This window comes from Staurois parvus, unplaced genomic scaffold (genome assembly GCF_062004578.1).
Source record: "Staurois parvus isolate SC_StPar_1 unplaced genomic scaffold, SC_StPar_1.0 ptg004010l, whole genome shotgun sequence".
In the NCBI taxonomy this organism is placed as follows: Eukaryota; Metazoa; Chordata; class Amphibia; order Anura; family Ranidae; genus Staurois; species Staurois parvus.
The window spans coordinates 26394-34888 of record NW_028321805.1 but is presented as its reverse complement, the minus strand read 5'-3'; positions in this window follow the sequence as shown (position 1 = coordinate 34888).

Below are 8495 nucleotides of genomic sequence, written 5' to 3'. Positions count from 1 at the left end.
GAATGCACATGTCCCCATTTGAATTGGAAGAAAAGGAGTGGAGAAAAAAATGAATTAAAACGCAAAAGAAAGGCACCAGAACGCGGCAAAAACGTGCATGTGGAAACGCATCTGGACTGCGCTTCTATAGTGTGAATTGGCCCTCAGTTGCTTTTTTCCTGCATCCAAACGCACAGAAAGTAGAGGATAGAGTCGTCAGTGTCATAGATCACATCAGCGCTTGCAGTTCCGGTGCGTTCCGGTTGCAGAAAAAAAAGTACAACGGGCTGCATTTTTCACTCTCCCTGTGCACATGTGATTCCCCCAGCTGCCTGGACCCCCACAGTGCCGGCTTCCCTCCTCTCCCTCCCAATGGTTTTCAGCTACTGCAGGGAAAGCCATACGGGAATCGGTTCCAGTAATTGCCCCCCCCAACCCACCCACCATGCTGATCAACTCTGTGCACAACCGATTCTCCCAGCTGCCTCGACCCCCACAGCACCGGCTTCCCTCCTCTCCCTCCCACTGGTTTTCAGCTGCTGCAGGAAAACCATACAAGGAATCGGTTCCAGTACTTGCACCCACACCAACCCGCCCACCATGACATTCACTCTCCCTGTGCACATGTGATTCCCCCAGCTGCCTGGACCCCCACAGTGCCGGCTTCCCTCCTCTCCCTCTCGCTGGTTTTCAGCTGCTGCAGGGAAAGCCGTACAGGGAATCGGTTCCAGTACTGCACCCACCATGCCGATCAACTCTCTGTGCACATCCGATTCACCCAGCTGCCTCGACCCCCACAGTGCCGGCTTCCCTCCTCTCCCTCCCAATGGTTTTCAGCTGCTGCAGGGAAAGCCATACGGGAATCGGTTCCAGTAATTGCCCCCCCCCAACCCACCCACCATGCCAATCACTCTCCTGTGCACATGTGATTCACCCAGCTGCCTGAACCCCCACAGTGCCGGCTTCCCTCTTCTCCCTCCCAATGGTTTTCAGCTGCTGCAGGGAAAGCCGTACAGGGAATCGGTTCCAGTAATTGCCCCCCCCCCCCAACCCACCATGCCGATCAACTCTCTGTGCACATCCGATTCCCTCAGCTGCCTCGACCCCCACAGTGCCGGCTTCCCCCCCCCCCCATATAGGTGTCTCACCGGCCTGCCTGGAGCCGAGTTGGTTTCAGGTAATAATGGAACGAACTCCAAAGACGAATTATTCTCTCAAATAAACAACCAAAAAAAAGGAAGAGATCTCGAAATTCCCAAATAGGAAGAAATCGTCGAGAGTCGCGTTGTCAGATCTTATTTTTGTCTTTGCGGATAATGCGATTGGATCCTGATCCCCCCCCCCCCCAACGTCCCCCCCCCCCAACGTCCCCGCCCCCCCGAAGAATGAAGTCCCATAACAAGGACACGCTATTCCCGTTGGTAGTAAATTCGGCATCCCCGATGTTAGGACGTTTCACACCCCTCAGATAAAAGCCGAGGTTTAGCAATCTCCAGGAAATCGTGATCTCTCCCGGCCAAACCACGGATGCCTCAATCCCACATGTGAACTGATCGGGATCCGGCCTTCTGGGAGCGGACCATTGCCAGCCTTCTGAGGAGCTCTTCTTCAGAAGATGACATCAAATGAATAGCATGTGACGAGAGGGAAGACGGGATGAAGGAACTCCCGGAGCTGGAGGGAGAGGCTACGATGACTAAGGCTGGTCCTACACAGCGTTGGGTAATATCTGCCCTCTGGAAGTTCCGTTGAGGATCCCAAACCCATAAAAAACCCCAAATATTGGACCGGCGGTCATAGAAATCTTTTCTGCTGATGGAGAACTGTGGACACCACCCAAGCTCTGAGACCATGTCCTGTCCTGTGATAGGACATTGAGTGTTGAAAGTGGGGTTGGGGTTCAGGGGAACCTCTTTTTGTCCAGCTAAGGTTACGAAGCCCCCTGACAGGCGACATGGGCTTTCCTGAGGCGCAGGGTCTCAGTGACAAATGGTCTTCACCAGAACTTCTGAAAGTGAAGGAGGCCCAGGAACCCTTGTGGCTCTGGTTTTCTCTGCAGCAAACTGTTACCAGGTTGTCACCCATTGGATTGGCCCACCAGGGGGGATGGCTGGAGCAGAGAGGCTACTGAGCAGAGACTGTTCATGGAGCCGCAGGCAGGAAAGTAATCCAAGTGGAGGTCGAGGCAGGCGTCAGGAAAGAGAGTAGTGAGGCACGGGCAGGGGTCGAGACAGGTGGAAGGGAAGAGAGTAGCTAGGTCCTAGCAGAGGTCAAGGCAGGCGGCAGACAGGAGGGTGGTCAGATCCAGGCAGAGATTGAGGCAGGTGGCAGGCAAGAGAGCGGTCAGGTCCAGGCAAGGATCGAGAAAAGTGGCAGGCAAGAGAGAGGTCAGATCAAGGCAGGAGTTGAGACAAGTGGTAGGCAAGAGCAGGGGCGGACTGACAACTCATGGGGCCCCCGGGCAATAGGGGATCATGGGGCCCCTGTGTCCTTGGCCAAACTCAAAAAAGCCTATGAAAAAGGTACCAGGGGCATCTCATAGGGTCCCCTACTGACCCCGGGCCCTCGGGCACTGCCCGAGTTTCCAAATGGTCAGTCCGCCCCTGGGCAAGAGAGTAGTCAGGTCCAGGCAGGGGTTGAGACAAGAGAGTGGTCAGGTCCAGGCAGGGATCGAGAAAAGTGGCAGACAAGAGAGCGGTCAGATCAAGGCAGGAGTTGAGACAAGTGGTAGGCAATAGAGTGGTCAGGTCCAGGCAGGTGTCAAGGCAGATGGTATGGTAGGTAAGAGAGCGGTCAAGTCCAGGCAAGGTTTGAGGCAGGCAGCAGGTAAGAGAGTGATCAGGTCCAGGCAGGGGTTGAGGCCGGTGGCAGACAAGAGATTGGTCAAGTCCAGGCAGGGGATCGAGATAGGTGGCGGGTAAGAGAGTGATTAGGTCCAGGCAGAGGTTAAGGCAGGCAGCAGGCAAGAGAACGTTCAGGTCCAAGCAGGGGTCGAGGCAGGTGGCAATCAAAATCCGTGGGAAAAGTCCTCCAAGGGTCCAAGGACTGGCCTAGCTTTCGTATCCTCACCTTCAACAGATCATCAGTTCTGACATTGTCCCACCTTCTTCCTGCCGGTACATCTTGTCTTTTAGACTGGTGGAGTTCGCGGTGAGATGAGTCCTACCATTGTGTTCCCCTGGATGCATGTGGGATGAGAACTTTAGATCCAATTTTTGGCAAAAGTTCAGGAAAGCAGAATTTCCCAAATGCTGAATTTTCTACAAATATTTCCAATTTCTCAAAAGTTTGGCAAAGCAGAATCTCCCAGTGAAATGCGTATCTTTCTACAAAATTTTCCAATTTTCAGCAAAGATTAGCAAAGCAGAATCTCCCAAATGCTGAATTTTCTTCAAATATTTCAAATTTCTCCAAAATTTGGCAAAGCAGAATCTCCCAAATGCTGAATTTTCTACAAATATTTATAATTTCACAAAAGTTTGGCAAAGCACACTCTCTCAATGAAATGCATATCTTTCTAGAAAATTTTTACATTTTTGGCAAAAGTTTGGCAAAGCAGAATCTCCCAAATTATGAATTTTCTACAAATATTTCCAATTTTTCAAAAAATTTGGCAGAGCAGAATCTCCCAGTGAAATGTGTATCTTTCTACTATATTTTCCAATTTTTGTCAAAAGTTTGGCAAAGCAGAATCTCCCAAATGCTAATTTTTCTACAAATATTTCCATTTGCTCCAAAATTTGGCAAAGCAGAATCTCTCGGTGAAATGCGTATCTTTCTACAAAATTTTCCAATTTTTGGAAAACGTTTAGCAAAGCAGAATCTCCTAAATGATGAATTTTCTACAAATATTTCCAATTTCTCAAAAGTTTGGCAAAGCAGAATCTCCCAAATGATGAATTTTCTACAAATATTTCCAATTTCTGTAAAATTTGACAAAGCAGAATTTCTCAGTGAAATGCGTATCTTTCTACAAAATGTTCCAATTTCCAGCAAACATTAGCAAAGCAGAATCTCCCAAATGCTGAATTTTCTACAAATATATCAAATTTCTCCAAAATTTGGCAAAGCAGATTTTCTCAGTGAAATGCGTATCTTTCTACAAAATGTTCCATTTTTCAGCAAAGATTAGCAAAGCAGAATCTCCCAAATGATGAATTTTCTACAAATATTTCCAATTTTTCAAAAATTTGGCAGAGCAGAATCTCCCAGTGAAAAGTGTATCTTTCTACCATATTTTCCAATTTTTGGCAAAAGTTTAGCAAAGCAGAATCTCCTAAATGATGAATTTTCTACAAATATTTCCAATTTCTCCAAAATTTGGCAAAGCAGAATCTCCCAAATGATGAATTTTCTACAAATATTTCCAATTTTTCAAAAATTTGGCAGAGCAGAATCTCCCAGTGAAAAGTGTATCTTTCTACCATATTTTCCAATTTTTGGCAAAAGTTTAGCAAAGCAGAATCTCCTAAATGATGAATTTTCTACAAATATTTCCAATTTCTCAAAAGTTTGGCAAAGCAGAATCTTCCAAATGATGAATTTTCTACAAATATTTCCAATTTCTCCAAAATTTGGCAAAGCAGAATCTCCCAAATGATGAATTTTTTACAAATATTTCCAATTTCTCAAAAGTTTGGCAAAGCAGAATCTCTCAGTGAAATTCATAACTTTCTACACAATTTTAAAATTTTTGGCAAAAGTTTGGCAAAGCAGAATCTCCCAAATGCTGAATGCTCTACAAATATTTATAATTTTTCAAAAATTTTGCAAACCAGCTCCCGGGTGAAATGCATAACTTTCTACACAATATTAAACATTTTGGCAAAAGTTTGGCAAAGCAGAATCTCCCGGTGAAATGCGTATCTTTCTACAACATTTTCCAATTTTTGGCAAACGTTTGGCAAAGCAGAATCTTCCAAATGATGAATTTTCTACAAATATTTCCAATTTCTCCAAAATTTGGCAAAGCAGAATTTCTCAGTGAAATGGGTAACTTTCTGCAAAATTTTAAAATTTGTGGAAAAAGTTTGGCAAAGCAGAATCTTCCAAATGATGAATTTTCTACAAATATTTCCATTTGCTCCAAAATTTGGCAAAGCAGAATCTCTCAGTGAAATGCGTATCTTTCTACAAAATTTTCCAATTTTTGGCAAAAGTTTAGCAAAGCAGAATCTCCTAAATGAAGAATTTTCTACAAATATTTCCAATTTCTCAAAAGTTTGGCAAAGCAGAATCTCTCAGTGAAATTCATAACTTTCTACACAATTTTAAAATTTTTGGCAAAAGTTTGGCAAAGCAGAATCTTCCAAATGATGAATTTTCTACAAATATTTCCAATTTCTCCAAAAGTTGGCAAAGCAGAATCTCCCAAATGATGAATTTTCTACAAATATTTCCAATTTCTCCAAAATTTGGCAAAGCAGAATTTCTCAGTGAAATGTGTAACTTTCTGCAAAATTTTAAAATTTGTGGCAAAAGTTTAGCAAAGCAGAATCTCCTAAATGATGAATTTTCTACAAATATTTCCAATTTCTCAAAAGTTTGGCAAAGCAGAATTTCTCAGTGAAATGCGTATCTTTCTACAAAATTTTCCAATTTTTGGCAAATGTTTGGAAAAGCAGAATCTCCCAAATGATGAATTTTCTACAAATATTTCAAATTTCTCCAAAATTTGGCAAAGTAGAATCTCCCAAATGCTGAATTTTCTACAAATATTTATAATTTCGCAAATGTTTGGCAAAGCACACTCTACAAATATTTATAATTTTTCAAAAATTTTGCAAACCAGAATCTCCCAGTGAAATGGGTAACTTTCTACAAAATATACCAATTTTTGGCAACAGTTTGGCAAAGCAGAATCTCCCAAATAATGAATTTTCTACAAATATTTCAGATTTCTGCAAAATTTGGCAAAGCAGAATTTCTCAGTGAAATGCGTATCTTTCTACAAAATTTTCTAATTTTAGGCAAATGTTCAGCAAGGCGTAATCTCCCAAATGCCGAATTTTCTATGAATATTTCAAATTTTTGGGAAAAGTTTGGCAAAGCAGAACCTCTCAGTGAAATGCTGGATATTCTATGAAATTTCCCAATTTTTTGGAAAAGTGGTCTCTCCCGGGGCCTCTAGACTCCAGCATTGGCATTCCAGTGATCGGCAGACGGAATTTTTGACTTTTTGTCCTTTTTGGACTTTTTTCCTTTCGGTGGTAACTTTGTACTTTTTGTTCGTTATCCCTTCACCATTCGGCGTTGCTCGTGCGCCCCATGTCATGACTGCTCGGTGTTCTCTGAATCAGATGGATATTTTGGTGGGTTTAATGAGCGTTCGCGATGTCTCCCCCCCCCCGGCACTTCAGGTCGCCATGGTGACAGAACAATTGCGGCGAGAGGATTTGCTTTTAATTTGGAGTTCCCAATTAGGAGTCCTTCATGCCTCAAATTTCTGTGGCGGCGGCACAAAGGAGGCCGGGGGTCCCCACCATCCCCCACCGTGTGAAGAAGAGCGAAACAATAGAACTTCTATCCAAACTCTTCATCCCGTACAACGTCCACCAATGGCGGCAAAACCGACCGACCGCCGCCTGGCGGGCAACGCCCACCGAACCAATCAGGTGACACCTAATATAACTAAAGGATTTCTATGTTTAGTGTTGGATGGAGGGGGAGGGGGGAGACCCCCTGTCAGTGTTGGATGGAGGGGAAGAGGGGAGAGACCCCCTGTCAGTGTTGGATGGAGGGGGGAGGGGTGAGACCCCCTGTCAGTGTTGGATGGAGGGGAAGAGGGGAGAGACCCCCTGTCAGTGTTGGATGGAGGGGGGAGGGGTGAGACCCCCTGTCAGTGTTGGATGGAGGGGTGAGACCCCCTGTCAGTGTTAGATGGAGGGGGAGACCCCCTGTCAGTGTTGGATGGAGGGGGAGGGATGAGGCCCCCTGTCACTGTTGGATGGAGGGGGAGGGATGAGGCCCCCTGTCAGTGTTGGATGGAGGGGGGAGGGATGAGACCCCCTGTCAGTGTTGGGGGGAGGGGGAGGGGTGAGGCCCCCTGTCAGTGTTGGATGGAGGGGGAGGGGTGAGACCCCCTGTCAGTGTTGGATGGAGGGGGAGGGGGGAGACCCCCTGTCAGTGTTGGATGGAGGGGGGAGGGGTGAGACCCCCTGTCAGTGTTGGATGGAGGGGGAGGGGTGAGACCCCCTGTCAGTGTTGGATGGAGGGGTGAGACCCCCTGTCAGTGTTAGATGGAGGGGGAGACCCCCTGTCAGTGTTAGATGGAGGGGGAGGGGGAGACCCCCTGTCAGTGTTAGATGGAGGGGGAGGGATGAGACCCCCTGTCAGTGTTGGATGGAGGGGGAGGGGTGAGACCCCCTGTCAGTGTTGGATGGAGGGGGAGGGGTGAGGCCCCCTGTCAGTGTTGGGGGGAGGGGGAGGGGTGAGGCCCCCTGTCAGTGTTGGGGGGAGGGGGAGGGGTGAGGCCCCCTGTCAGTGTTGGGGGGAGGGGGAGGGGTGAGACCCCCTGTCAGTGTTGGATGGAGGGGGAGGGGTGAGGCCCCCTGTCGGTGTTGGATGGAGGGGGAGGGATGAGGCCCCCTGTCAGTGTTGGGGGGAGGGGGAGGGGTGAGGCCCCCTGTCAGTGTTGGGGGGAGGGGGAGGGATGAGACCCCTTGTCAGTGTTGGATGGAGGGGGAGGGGTGAGACCCCCTGTCAGTGTTGGATGGAGGGGGAGGGGTGAGACCCCCTGTCAGTGGTGGATGGAGGGGGAGGGGTGAGACCCCCTGTCAGTGGTGGATGGAGGGGGAGGGATGAGACCCCCTGTCAGTGTTGGATGGAGGGGGAGGGGTGAGACCCCCTGTCAGTGTTGGATGGAGGGGGAGGGATGAGACCCCCCTGTCAGTGTCGGATGGAGGGGGAGGGGTGAGACTCCCTGTCAGGTTTTCATTGCTATCGGTGTCCCCGAAAAATGAAAGAAAATCCCAAATTTTGGGTTGTCACCAGAACAGGAATTGATGGGAAATCTTCCAATGGGGACACTGGCTCAGGGAGTTCCTCTCACTTCCTCTTTGGTGATGGGACAGGAAGTGAAGGGAAATCTCCTCAATGGGAGATTAATAATACACCCCACATGGATGTCTGACACACTTTGCAGCCCCCTTGGGGACAACTTCCATCCATGGCCAGCTCTAGCTATGTTCCCATTGGTTGTACCATCTTCACCCACCTGGGCTGGACCACAGCTGTAGTCAGCCCATAGGGGGCGCTGGGATGCAATGCATGGATTGGTTACCCAGCGCTTTCTTCAGCCACTTCCTGGTTTCTGGCCTAGGCCAAAATGATGTCATACATCCCAGGAGTCTTCAGTAGGGGGGAGGGGCTTTCTCAGCTAAGCACGCCCCCTTGCCTGCATGCCTGAGCGAAGGGCAGATGGATTCCAGGAAACAAATGATACATGAATCATCTGCCCTTACTCAAGATGGCCACGGACAGAAATGCTGGAGGGGGGGGGAGTAAAAAGTGCTTTT